Genomic DNA, 12,633 nt, shown 5'->3' with positions numbered 1-12,633 from the left:
TCACCAGAAATGTAATTCTGAATATAGATGTCAGGGTGCATTATGCAAGTGAATGGAAAAATGTAGGTGTAGTAATAGCTTTCTTCTGAATTCTGCTTTGAAATAGAGTTATTTTGGAAAAATAGGATAAATTGTGGGATGCAGAAGCATCTCCTAAAGGCCTGGAGATGCCAATAGATGCTTATGAGTCTGAAGAAAATTAAAGAAAAGAGACTGGAACATGAAGACTGGAGTTTGGAGTCTGGACAAAGATGATGCTAGGATGTGACTAGCCCTTCTAGCCACTCTAAATTTACAAAAGACACAAATCCAGCAAGAGTTTTAATGCTAATGTGTGTTAATTAAGAAAAGGTTGTGTTTTGCATCTAGTTTATACTGAGCAAAAACAACACTGGCTTGTAGCAGCTAAAAAAAAACAGGAGAAAGAAAGGACTAGAATTCACCGACAATATTGGGTAGATTTTGAACTGCAAAATGGGGTTTAAGATCAGATTAAGCCATTTTATGGGAGTCAAGGGTCCTCAGTTAGCATTATTTGTTCCTCAGCAACTTTGCCTGAAGCTATATTTATTTTAATTACTTGTTTTCTCTTTTAAAAAGTCTGCTTTGAACAGTCAGATTATTATCTAGCATAGGGACTGCCTCCCTCTATGTTTATACAATCAAATGGAGCCTTCTATAAAGCTGTATGACTTTTTAAGCCCCATTTTTCCAAGTGTTTAAACTTAATTTCCTTCCTTTGTCTATTCTTTTAAAAAAGAATTCATTTTGAAATGCTTTGAGATATGGAGCACATAAAACACAAGGTTATATTACTCAATTTCCAATCTGTCTACATCTTTCATATAGAGGAACTGTAGTTAAAAGATATAACTTGGGAACATTTTTAAAGACTTCACAATACAAAATCATGCAAATTCAGGAACCACCCTAAGACTGTATTTTAAGATATTTTTTACCCTCCTTCTCTTAGTCGATGTTCTGCTTTTTTTTCTGTCACAGAACCTAATCATAAACTAAAGGATAATATTGTTAGGTGACATGACTAGAGTGAGCCTTGGGCTCAATTTGTTTTTCTAAAACTAGCCTTGCTATCCTCAGGCAAAACAAAAACAAACAAACAAGCACAAAGATAAATACCTATCTGTCACCAAGACATAAAAATAAAATTTTCCAAAGTGTTTAAACTTTTAAATTGCAAATTTATATGCTGCCTAAGATGCTTTTCTTAAGGTGTTTCCTGCTTCTTCCTAAACCATCTTTTTTTTTAGTGTTGTATCCAATTACTGCACTTTCTGCTGAGATAAAGCAAAGTCATAATTGCATCCAGACTACACATAAATTTTTGTTTAATATTCTTACTGTTTATTTAGAAAGAATATTAAATAGAAACCGCTAATTCAAGCTTTATTCTTATCAATTTTAACTACAGACTAAAATATGAGCTGAATTTGTCTGAATATATATATCTAAATATATGCAATTGGGTCAGTTTCAATGCATAGGGACACTCCGTCTGTTTCCAAGACTGTAAATCTTTACAGGAGATTTCCCTTATTTCTTTCCCCCAGAACAACTGGTGGATTAAAACCACTGATCTTTTGGGTAAACCACATGTAGAACATTACATCATGAAGTCAAATCATTACATGTTTATGGAGCATATGAAATGAATAAGGTATGTGAGCATGTATTGGCAAAACCAAAACTAAATGACATGATCTTAGATCTAAAGGAGCATATAACTTTATATGCTAGTTAGAAAGTTAGAAAGTAAATGTGTAGTCTCCAGTCCAAACAATTGGCCAGATCTGTGCTGATTGGAATGGACATGAAGGTTTCATCTCATGAACTATGCAAATAATCTCTAGAAAGGGAAATCTGTGCATAACAAATCAGCCTGATTATCTAAATGAAGTTCTCGGGCAAATTACTACATCACATTAAATTTTTGTTTATTAAGTGAAAATCATGATCATCAAAATGGCAAAAATCTTAATAAAGGGATTTCTATGAAGAATAGAAAGAGGATTTAAAACACACTGTCCTCAAGGAATTTTACTTTGGTTGTTCAGACAAGGTTTCTGCTTAGAAGAATTGTAGAATTTTGAAAAATAAAGGACAAACTTCTGCTGGAGTTGTCAGGGAAGAACATGAAAGAGATTGGACTATTTTCAATCTACAATGCCGCTTGCTTAGGGCATTTCAGTGAAGAGAAAGAAAAGCTAGAGCCTACAGAGATACAGAACCTTTTTAGTGTTGAACAGTGGAACAATTAGTTTAGAATAAATGACTCCTTATTATTATAATAGAGATAAGTCAGAATGGATTCTGATGCCATATTATAAAATTTTTCCATATACTCTTATATTTTATTCTATATGCATATTTCATGAGAAGATTTTGAGTGAATAAAAGATTTTATCAAATCATTAGTTTAATAACATGACTCTTATTATCTTCTTGCGTTGTTGTTAGGTGTCGTTGAGTCATAGACAACTCATAGCGACCCTATGAATGAAAGGCCTGAGCATTGTTCATAGAGTTTCCAGAAGCAAGACATTATGGAAGTGGATGGCACTCCTGCTTCCAATCTTGTTTTAATCAGAAGCTCCACCAAACACTGCCCACCATGGGTAACCATTATCACATTTGGCACATCAGTGTCACAGTGTTTAGCATCACAGCAACCACGAGTTACCTCTGGACAGCAATGCACAGACCAGTGCTATACCACCTAGAAGAATGTTTGATTAAAAAAAAAACCAAAACAATTTGAACCCGGCCTGAGGGCCTCAGATTAAAATCACCCACCTTCGGCTCAGTAGCATAACTTTTTTGTCCACTAGGCCAATGTAGCTCTCTCTATGTCATCGTTGTTATTGTTGTTAGGTGCCATCGAGTTGTATACGACTCATAGCGACCCTATGAATGAAAGGCCTGAGCACTGTTCATAGAGTTTCTGGAGACAAGCCATTTCAGAAATTGATGCCTCTCCTGCTTCCAAGCTTGTTTTAATCTGGAAGCTCCAGCAAACACTGTCCACCATGTGTAACCATTATCACATTTGGCACTTATCTTGTAGGAAGGAGTAAAAGGAAGGCAGAATGTAAATTAGGTCACTGCATTATCTGTAAGTGTTGCCTTTTTAGAACATACTGCTTCTTGATTGCTGGGCCTCTTATTTTGGAGCAGAATTAGACATGTGGTCCTCAGACCTTGTGTCTAAGATCCAGCTGAGATATCGCTGTGACCTTAACATCCACATCTGGGATTTGATCGCACCATGCCAGCAGAGGATCTTAGCTGGAATGCTTCAATACCCAGCAGGAGCCTCACCCTGTCACAATGCTGCAGGTCTCAACTTCATCCAGGAACATGATATGTGTATGCCTGATTTGTTATAAGAGGTAAGTTTATCTGTCACTTCTTGTTGTATTTGGGGAATGATCTCTGCATATTGCTAATTGTCTTATAGTTAAAATATCTATATTCTTGCATGTTTATCATTGTTATTATTAGTAGAGCACCTGTCTGTCAGTTTGCTATACTGAGGTAACATGTGGGTTGCTGTGATACTGAAAGGTATGTCACTGGTGTGTCAAATGCCAGAAAAGTAACCCATGGTTGACAGGTTTTGGTAGACATCTCAGAGTAACAAAGACTAAGAAACAGGCCTCTGAATACCCTATGAACAATAGGGGAACACAGTTATAGTATTAAAGGTAGAGACCAGATTGGAAGTTAACCAAAATGAGTAGAAACAGCTACAAGTGTCCTTTTTGGAACATAGAATGTATGAAGCATGAATGTTGGAAAATAAGTTATGAAAAAAATGAATTGGAACACATGAACATTGACATTCTAGGTATTTGCGAAATGAGATGGACAGAATTTGGTCATTTTAAATCAGGTGATCTTATGGTATACTATACTGGGAATGAAAAACAGAAGATTGTTGCATTCATAGTTAAAAAGACAATTTCAAGTTCTATCCTGAGGTACAATGCTGTAACAAGATATTATCGGTATACATACAAGGAAGACCTATTAACAAATATAATTAGAATATACATGTTGTTGTTAAGTGTAGTTGAGTTGTAGACAACACATAGAGACCCTATGAATGAAAGACCTGAACACTTGTATAACTTTCATTGTTTCTCCAAGTTCATAGAGTTTCTGGAGGCAAGATATTTCAGAGGCAAGCTATTTTGGAAGTGGATGCCACTCCTGCTTCCATGCCTATTTTAATGGGGGAGCTCCACCAAACACTGTCCACCATGGATAACCATTATCACATTTGACATATCAGTGTCCAGTGTTTAGCATCACAGCTACCATAAGTTACTTCTGTACAGTAAATGGACAGACCAGTACTAATGCCACTTAGAAGAATAATATATATACCTACAGTTAAAGTCAAATAGGAGGAAATTGAAGATTTTTACCAGGTTTTGTAGTCTAAAATTGACCAAACATACAATCAAGATGCATTAATGATAATTAATGACTAGAATACAAAATTGGGAACAATGAATATGAATGGTAATCAGAAAGTATGGAAATGGTGACAGATGTGAGGCCAGAAATACAATGATCACAAAAACACATAACATAAATAACACATTATATAACATAAACAAAATAATAAAAACACAAATAGTACTTTTATACATAGTCTTCACCTGATAGGATGCATAGGAATCAGATTGACTACATCTGTGGAAGAAAGTGTTGGAGAAGCTCAGTATCAGAAGCTCAATATTATAGACGAGGTGCCAACTGTGGAATACTCATGTGTAAATTCAAATTGAAGCTGAAGAAAATTAAAACAAGTCCGTGAGAACCAAACTATGATCTTTGATCTATCCCATGTGAATTTAAAAATCTTAAGACTAATTTTCAAGCATTGAACACCAATGATCAATAACTAGATGAGTTGTGAGGTGACATCAAGGATATCATCCATGAAGGGAGCAAAAATTCATTACAAAGACAGGGGAGAAAGAAAAAAACCAAAGTAGACATTAAAGGAGACTCTGAAAATTGCACTATTGTTGTGTACCATTGAGTTGGAACTGACCCATAGCTGACCCTCCAGTGGATTTTCAGAGACAGTAAATCACACAGGAGAAGATTGTTCGTCCTTCTCCATGGAGCAGCTGGTGTATTCAATGGCAGATTTTTGGGATTACAGTGCAGTTTCTTACCACTAGGCCACCTCAAAAAGCCAAAACAAGGGGAGGAGACACTGAAATCAAAGAACTAACAGATGATTTCAAAGGGCAGCTTGAGAAGACAAAGCAAGGTATTATAACAGAATATGCAGAATGGAAATTGAGGAATAGGGAAGAATTCGCTCAGCAATTCCCAAGTGGAAAGAACTGTAAAGCAAATTTAAGCCTCATGTTGCAATACTGAGAGATACTGTGGACAAAATCTCGAATGATCCGGGAAGCACCAAATCAAGATGGATGAAATACACAGAATCACTGTACCAAAAAGAATAGGCAAGACTGAAATATTATAGGTAGGACCATATGATCAAGAGCCAATGGTAATGAAGGAAGAAATTCAAGCCATACTGAAAGAATTGGCAAAAAATAAGGCCCAATTATGAATAGAATACCTACCAATTGACATGTTGCAACTAATAAATACATAACTGGATATGTAACCAGTCTATGACAGCAAACTTGAAGGACACCCACCTGGATCACTGGAAAAGATCCATGTGTGCTCCCATTCCCAAGAAAAGTGATCTTACACAATATGGAAAATATCAAACAGTATTATTAATATTATACTTAAGGTAAATACTGCTGAAGATCATTCAAAAAAGACTAGAACAGTATATAGAGAACTGCCAGAAGTTCAAAATGGGTTTATAAATGGCCTTGACATGAGGGGTATCATTGCTGATGTCAGATGCATTCTGACTAAAAGCAGAGAATTATAGAAGAATGTATATTTTGTGCTTTATTTATTATGCAAAGACATTTAACTGTGTAGAGCATAATAAACTGTGGTTAACATTGAGAAGAATTGGAATCTCAAAATGCTTTTAATTGTGCTCCTAGACAAAGAAGGTATTGTGGGAACAGAGCAAGGACACACTACATGCTTTAAAATTATGAAAGGTGTAAGTCAGGGTTGTATTGTCTCTCCATACTTATTTAATCTGTATTTTGAGCAAATGATTTGAGAAGTTGGACTCTACAAAGAAGAATAAGGCATCAGGATCAGAGTAACAATTATCAACAACTTGTGTTATGCAGATAACCCAACTTTTCTTGCTGAAAGTGAGGAGGATTTGAAGTATATGCTATAGAAGATCAAAGAATACAGCTCCTAATATGGATTATTTCTCAACATCAAGAAGTGATGAAAAATTCTCACCCCTGGACCGACAAGCAACATCATGATAGAGAAAAGACTGAAGCTGTTAATGACTTCATCTTGGATTCACAATCAACACCATTGGTTTAAGCAGTCAGGAGATCAGGAGACAAATTATACTGGGAAAGTCTCAGTCAGAGATCTCTCCAACTTATTGAGGAACAGTGATGTCAATTTGAGGAGTAAGGTATGCCTGATTCAAGACACGGTCTTTTCAGTCCCCGGCTATGCTGTTCAGAACTAGACAATGAAAAAGGATAGGAGACAAAGAATTGATGCCTTTGAGCTGTAGTGTTGGAGAAGAGTACTGAATATCCAATGGACCAGCAAAATAACAAAAAGATATGTCTCGCAGAAGGTGCAGCCAAACTGCTCCTTGGAGGCAAAGATGACAAAGCTTCATTTCACATATTTTGGAGATGTCGCCAGAAGCTATTTCATGGAGAGAGAAATGCTTGGAAAGGTGGGGAGTCGGAGAAGAAAAGGAAGACCCTCAACCAGGTGGATAATCTAGTGACTGCAGTAATGGGCTCAAGTATGTCAGAGGTTGAGAGGATGGTATAGGGTTCAGATCTGTTGTTCATGGGCTCACAATGGGTCATACTGTGCTCAATAGCACCAAACAACAATTCTCTCTTCTATCTATCTATCTATCTATCTATCTATCTATCTATCTATCTATCTATCTATCTATCTCTATCTATCTATCTATCTATCTATCTATCTATCTATCTCTATCTATCTATCTATCTATCTATCTATCTATCTATCTATCTATCTATATCTATCTATCATCTATCTAAAAACTCTTGTGGCCTAGTGGCAAGAACCCTGTGCTTTAATTCTGAATGCACATGGTTCGAATCTGCTAGCTGCTATGCAGAAGGATGGGCAATCCCCCTTCCATGCCATTAAACTGTCTCTGAAAATCTGCTGGAGGGTCAGGTCAGCTATGGGTCAGTTCCGACTTGATGATACTCAAAATTATATATATATATATATATAATATGTAAAAAATCCAAAGCTAAATCATTGGTTATCTTTGTTTTCTATGAGCACACAGTGATAGAATAGTTATTAAAGTGCCCTATGAAAGATAAGCACATGAGTTCTTTATATAACGTTAACTCAGTCTCATCCATGTTACCTACATGATTCTTCTAGCAAGACTTTTCATTGAGATTTGAGTGCTGTAAAACTTAGTATATTTTTGAGGAATTGTCATATTTTCCTTCCTATGATGGCAGCTATGATGCTTAGACATTCATCCCTGATTCCAAGAATCTGAGAATCAGGCTTTTAGTTGAACTACTGCAGTAGGTTTAACATTAAACCTAAACCTCTGTCTTCTTTATTCCAGTTGCCTTTAAGTAGAATCTAAAAATGGTGACCCCTTGTAAGTCAGAAGAGAGATGTGCTCACAGGACTTCAGTGACTGGTGTTTTGGGAGTACTTCACCAGTTTTCTTCCAAGTTGACTCTGGACAGATTTGAATTACCAACCTTTTAGTTGACAGATTATTCATTTTTTACACTAGCCAGGGACTCCTTCCTTGCTACTAGTTTTCACTTATCTTATTATTTTGATTTCTTTTCTCCCTTCACTCAATTGTAAACTACCAAAATTATTTTTTTTAAAGAGGCAAAGGGTTGTTGTTGTTGTTATGTGTCAAGTTGCTTGGAACTCAGCAAACCTACTACATTGTCTCTGACAGACCTAATCTCATTTCTCAAATCACTGAGTCAATCCATCTCAACCAGGGTCTTCCTTTCCTGCCTGATCCCTCCACCCTTCCAAGCATGATATCCTTCTCCAAGGACTGGTCCCTCCTTTCCACATGCCCAAAGTATGTAAGGCAAAAGTTAAGTACATTTAATATACTTTCAAAAGTTCTTGCGCTATCTTCCCTTAACTTTTCACATAATATTTCCAAGTCTTTTGCTCCTGCTAGATGGCTTCACTTAGCATCTTCCTTATGCTCAGTCTTTAAACTGAATTGAAATGTAATTCCTTAACCAACAGCTTAAGCACATTGGTCAGAAATGCAAATTCTCATGGCCCACTCAGGGCTAACTGAGCCAGAAACTCCAGGAGGATCAGCAATCAGTTTTCACAAACTCTCCTGGTGATTCTGACACCTGCTGAAAGTTCAAAACCCTTGCCCTAGGAATCACTGCATTTACTTTCCTTCCACCCTGAGTCCATGAGGTTTTAATCTCATTGTGTGCCTGCTCTACCATTCTGACAAATCCTTTATCTATTTTACAGATGTCCCTACTTAGTGGAACTGGTATTGCCACGTAATCCAAAAGGGGCTTAAGTGTGGACCAGCCAGTGACTATCCTTTACCAACTAGTCATGGAGTAATAGCACCATTAATCAGAGAAATATTTCTAAGAATTCTTAGGTAAAAATTCATTTTAAATTTACTTATCTGATAAAAGTTCTTGTTTAAGTCAGTTAAGTACCTTGATTAATCCATACAAATTTAAGAATTCATATAAAGGTACTTATCTGATGCAGGGAGTTAAAAATTATTCCAACAGTTGGTAAAGTACGGTCAATGACTAGTCAGTCCATGCTTGAGCAGCTCTAGGACTACATGAGAATCTCAGCGCCAGTCATCAGGGACCTCTGCTTAAAGAGTGATTAGTTCTCTTTCCTTGAGTAGGTATGGTAGGAAGTAGATAAACGTGAGAAGGACCACTCTTAAAAAAAAATCTTTAAGGAGATATCTTTGTTATCTAGTGCTGCTATAACAGAAATACCACAATTGATGTCTTCAACCAGAAGTCTTTTCTTACAGTTCAGGAGGTCAGAAGTCCCAAATTCATTGCTGATTCTAGGAGACGGCTTTTTCTCTCTGATCCTTCTGGAGGGAGGTCTATTTCTCCTTCGCATCTATAGGCCCAATGCTCCTTGGAGATCATGAGTCTTTGCCTTTCTCTGTGTCAAGGAGCTCAGGGCCTGAGCCCATACTTTATTCCTGGAGATTCTTTCTGGGTGGTACTGCTATGCCCCACCCCTCAGTTAGCTCTCCTTCATTTTCATCTCATAAAACAAAAGGTGTTACAGGCCACATCCTAGGCAAACTCTGCTTGCAAGAGCTCAAGGCTGTGATGGGATTAAGGTGTGGCATTCCATCTGTAACCCATTTGCGACTATTTGGTATATCAGATTATGAGGCATCATTGCATAGTTTCCACATTATATCATTACATGCTTGTATTTTGTGCAGATATCATTCAATCATGACAGTACATGTGGCTAATCAAGAATTTCTTAATTGGACAATCTGGCTGTCAAGGGGATTTTTTTTTAAGTGAGAGACATTTAACACCACTGGAAAGAACACAGAAGAAAAGAAGACTTCCCATTCTAATTTTTCAAGATTGTCAAATTTAGAATTGAGATAAATTATCACTATACGTGGATATGGCTCAATTAATAAATTACACAGATGCCATTAAAAAATGTCCTTAAAAGAACATATTGATAGGTTTCCACATTAGTATAAAATGTAGCATCCTTTAAAAATTAATTTTAAAAACAATTATAAAGTATAGTTTAAATATAGTGACAACTTAAAAAATGGCTTCAAGCTTTCAAGATGCTTTGTTAGAGGCAAGAAGTGGTAGAGAAAGAACATGTTTGTTTCAGCAGTAATCTCTTATAAAACTGAAGCAGAAAATATACAGGGCAGAGAGATTCTTGCAGCAGTGTATGATTTTCTTGAAAGATTTCATGGTTCTTAATAAAGATTTATTCCATCATAATCTGAAAAATGTTGGTGATCAATTCATGCAGCTAACAACAGGGTCACAGGTAGTTTCTTCTACAGTTTAAGAAAAAAACAAAAGCAACAATAACAACAAAACCCAGACAATATCAAGGCTGAATTATTTTCCTACCATAGTGTTTCATCTATTGAGAAAGTTAAGGTAATGCATCTGAAGCAATACTAAAAGCACATAATAAGAGATGGTTAAGAGGTAAATAATGTAATTTATCCTTGATGTTTTCCTCTATCTACACTTTCTTTGGAAAACTATCTCTCTTGACTTTAACAACTATGTAGGTCAGTGCTTCTCAGTCTTGAGTAATGTAGAGTGGACTGCTGCAACAATTCTCTACATTCCTTCAGTGCAGATGAAAGGTTTTAAACTATTATTATTGTTATTTAATTGAAATATGCATCCATTTAAAAACAGACACTCCTTAACCTTATGAATCTTACACAACTATAAACTATAAATAGAGAAAGGCTATACAACCAATGAAATTTAAATCTATTTACAAGCAAACCTGATGTTTTATTTTAAAAAATTGGCAAAAATCACCACTACAAAGCTCGGCTAGGCTCTGCTGGCCAACGTGCAATTACCTTTGTACTCAATAGGCCTTTTTAAAACAAACCAAAAAAGCAAACCAATCTAATCTATGAATCCGCATCACTTCTCTTTTCAAAATACTGTGAAAGTATTGTTTTATTCACTTCCTGTGAGGTTTTTTTGGTAGGCAATTTATACAAAGAAAATAAGTATTAAGCTGGTTTGTAAGATTATCTCATTAATTGGCTGGAATTATTGGCCTGACTGTACATGTAAATGCAAAGGTTGACAATAAAATTGTGGGCTATATTTTATGTACTGTGGCCACCCAGATAGTTCCAAAGATTCTGCTACTTTTTAAAAAGATTTTTTTTATTGTGGTGAGATTATATATATATATATATATATATAATCGTGCACAAAATATTTCTCCCTTCAATTATTTTTATGTTTATGCTACTTTTGAAAGACTGCCATGAAAAGACTGGACTGTTGAAATACTGGACATGAAAACATGACAGTTGAAAGTTCTCATTAAGAACTGTGAGCTTTTGTGGTAGGAACAGATGTTCTTCCTACATCCCTTATATGGAGTTGCCCCAACTATGAGCACATAGCCTCAAGCTCTCAGTTCCTTCAGGGGTTTGCTCAGCTGTGAAGAGCTACCAGGCCGTAGAGTTTGCCCTTTCGGGCAGCCACATACATTGACTAATGGAGTGATTTCATCTAAGCAGGAAAAACCTCGGCTGGCTGGTGCACATATGCCCTAGAGCTCCCTGTGGGGCTGACTGGGGCTTTGCCAGCGTTAATGGCAGTCATACTTGTCCTTTTACAAAATTCTACCTTTCTTCCCTTATTATCCCAAATGAATATGCCTGAGCAGCTTTGGTGGTGTAGTCTTTCAGAAGGCACTGCTGCTAAATCGAAGGCCTCTCTAACTGTTTGAATCCGCTAGTGGTTTGGGAAGATGCACTATCTCTTCTTGTGCAATTTATTGTCTCAGAAACCCAATGGGAAATCAGCCATGAGTTGACTGACTCCACAGCAATGAGTCTGAGGGGTTTTGAATAAATATCCCACATGCTAAATACCACTTCACTCTGCTTCTGATGAGATGAATGGACAAAATAACTGGGGTATTGAAGGTCGATGTGTCAGAGATAGTGACATTGGCTCAGGATAGAGCAAAGTTCAGATTTATTGTATATAGAGTCACTGAGTTGTGGTCCACTCAGTGGCACATAACAACAACAATATGGCCCCTGGTGGTCAAGTAATTAAGTGTCCATACTCTGGCAAGCCTCTACTTGGATTTCTTTCCTGTCAGGGAAGCCTTTCTTCTGAGCTACTATTTGAAATTCCAGTTGTATACTTGTACCAGCACTTTAAATTCAACAAGTCCAGATCGGATGCTTACCTGATTTCTTAGTCTTGTGCCTTAGCACAACATTTGGTCTGTATTTTCTCCATTTAACTATTTATTTAACAAAACTGCTATTGTTTTATTATTATTAATTTTAATGAAAATTTAGATATTTTGGATTTCCCTTCTCTCATTGTTGCACTTTTCTCCCTACCCACCTCTCCCCGACCCAGTTCGTTCTTCTCTTTGATAAGTAAAAGAAAAATTCTTTCATTGTTATACAATCCCTCCCCCCAAGTCCACTCCACTATGCAGCCTTCGTTTTGGACTCCTGTCATGACAATAATACCTAACCACATATCCATCCCTTTTAAACAGTTCTCTCTTATCTGTTTCAATGCAGTAAACATAGTTTAGCCCATCTTTCTCAGTCTCTCCCCAACCCCGATGTCAGTCCCATTTTACAACAGTGGCACTATGTAGTATTTGTCCTTTTGTGACTGAGATCTTTCACTCAGCATAATGTCCTCCAGGGTC

The sequence above is a fragment of the Elephantulus edwardii genome, unplaced genomic scaffold, assembly GCF_000299155.1.
Source record: "Elephantulus edwardii isolate Elephantulus edwardi_28Jun2011 unplaced genomic scaffold, EleEdw1.0 scaffold00003, whole genome shotgun sequence".
Taxonomy (NCBI): domain Eukaryota; kingdom Metazoa; phylum Chordata; class Mammalia; order Macroscelidea; family Macroscelididae; genus Elephantulus; species Elephantulus edwardii.
Note: the sequence above shows the minus strand (reverse complement) of the source record.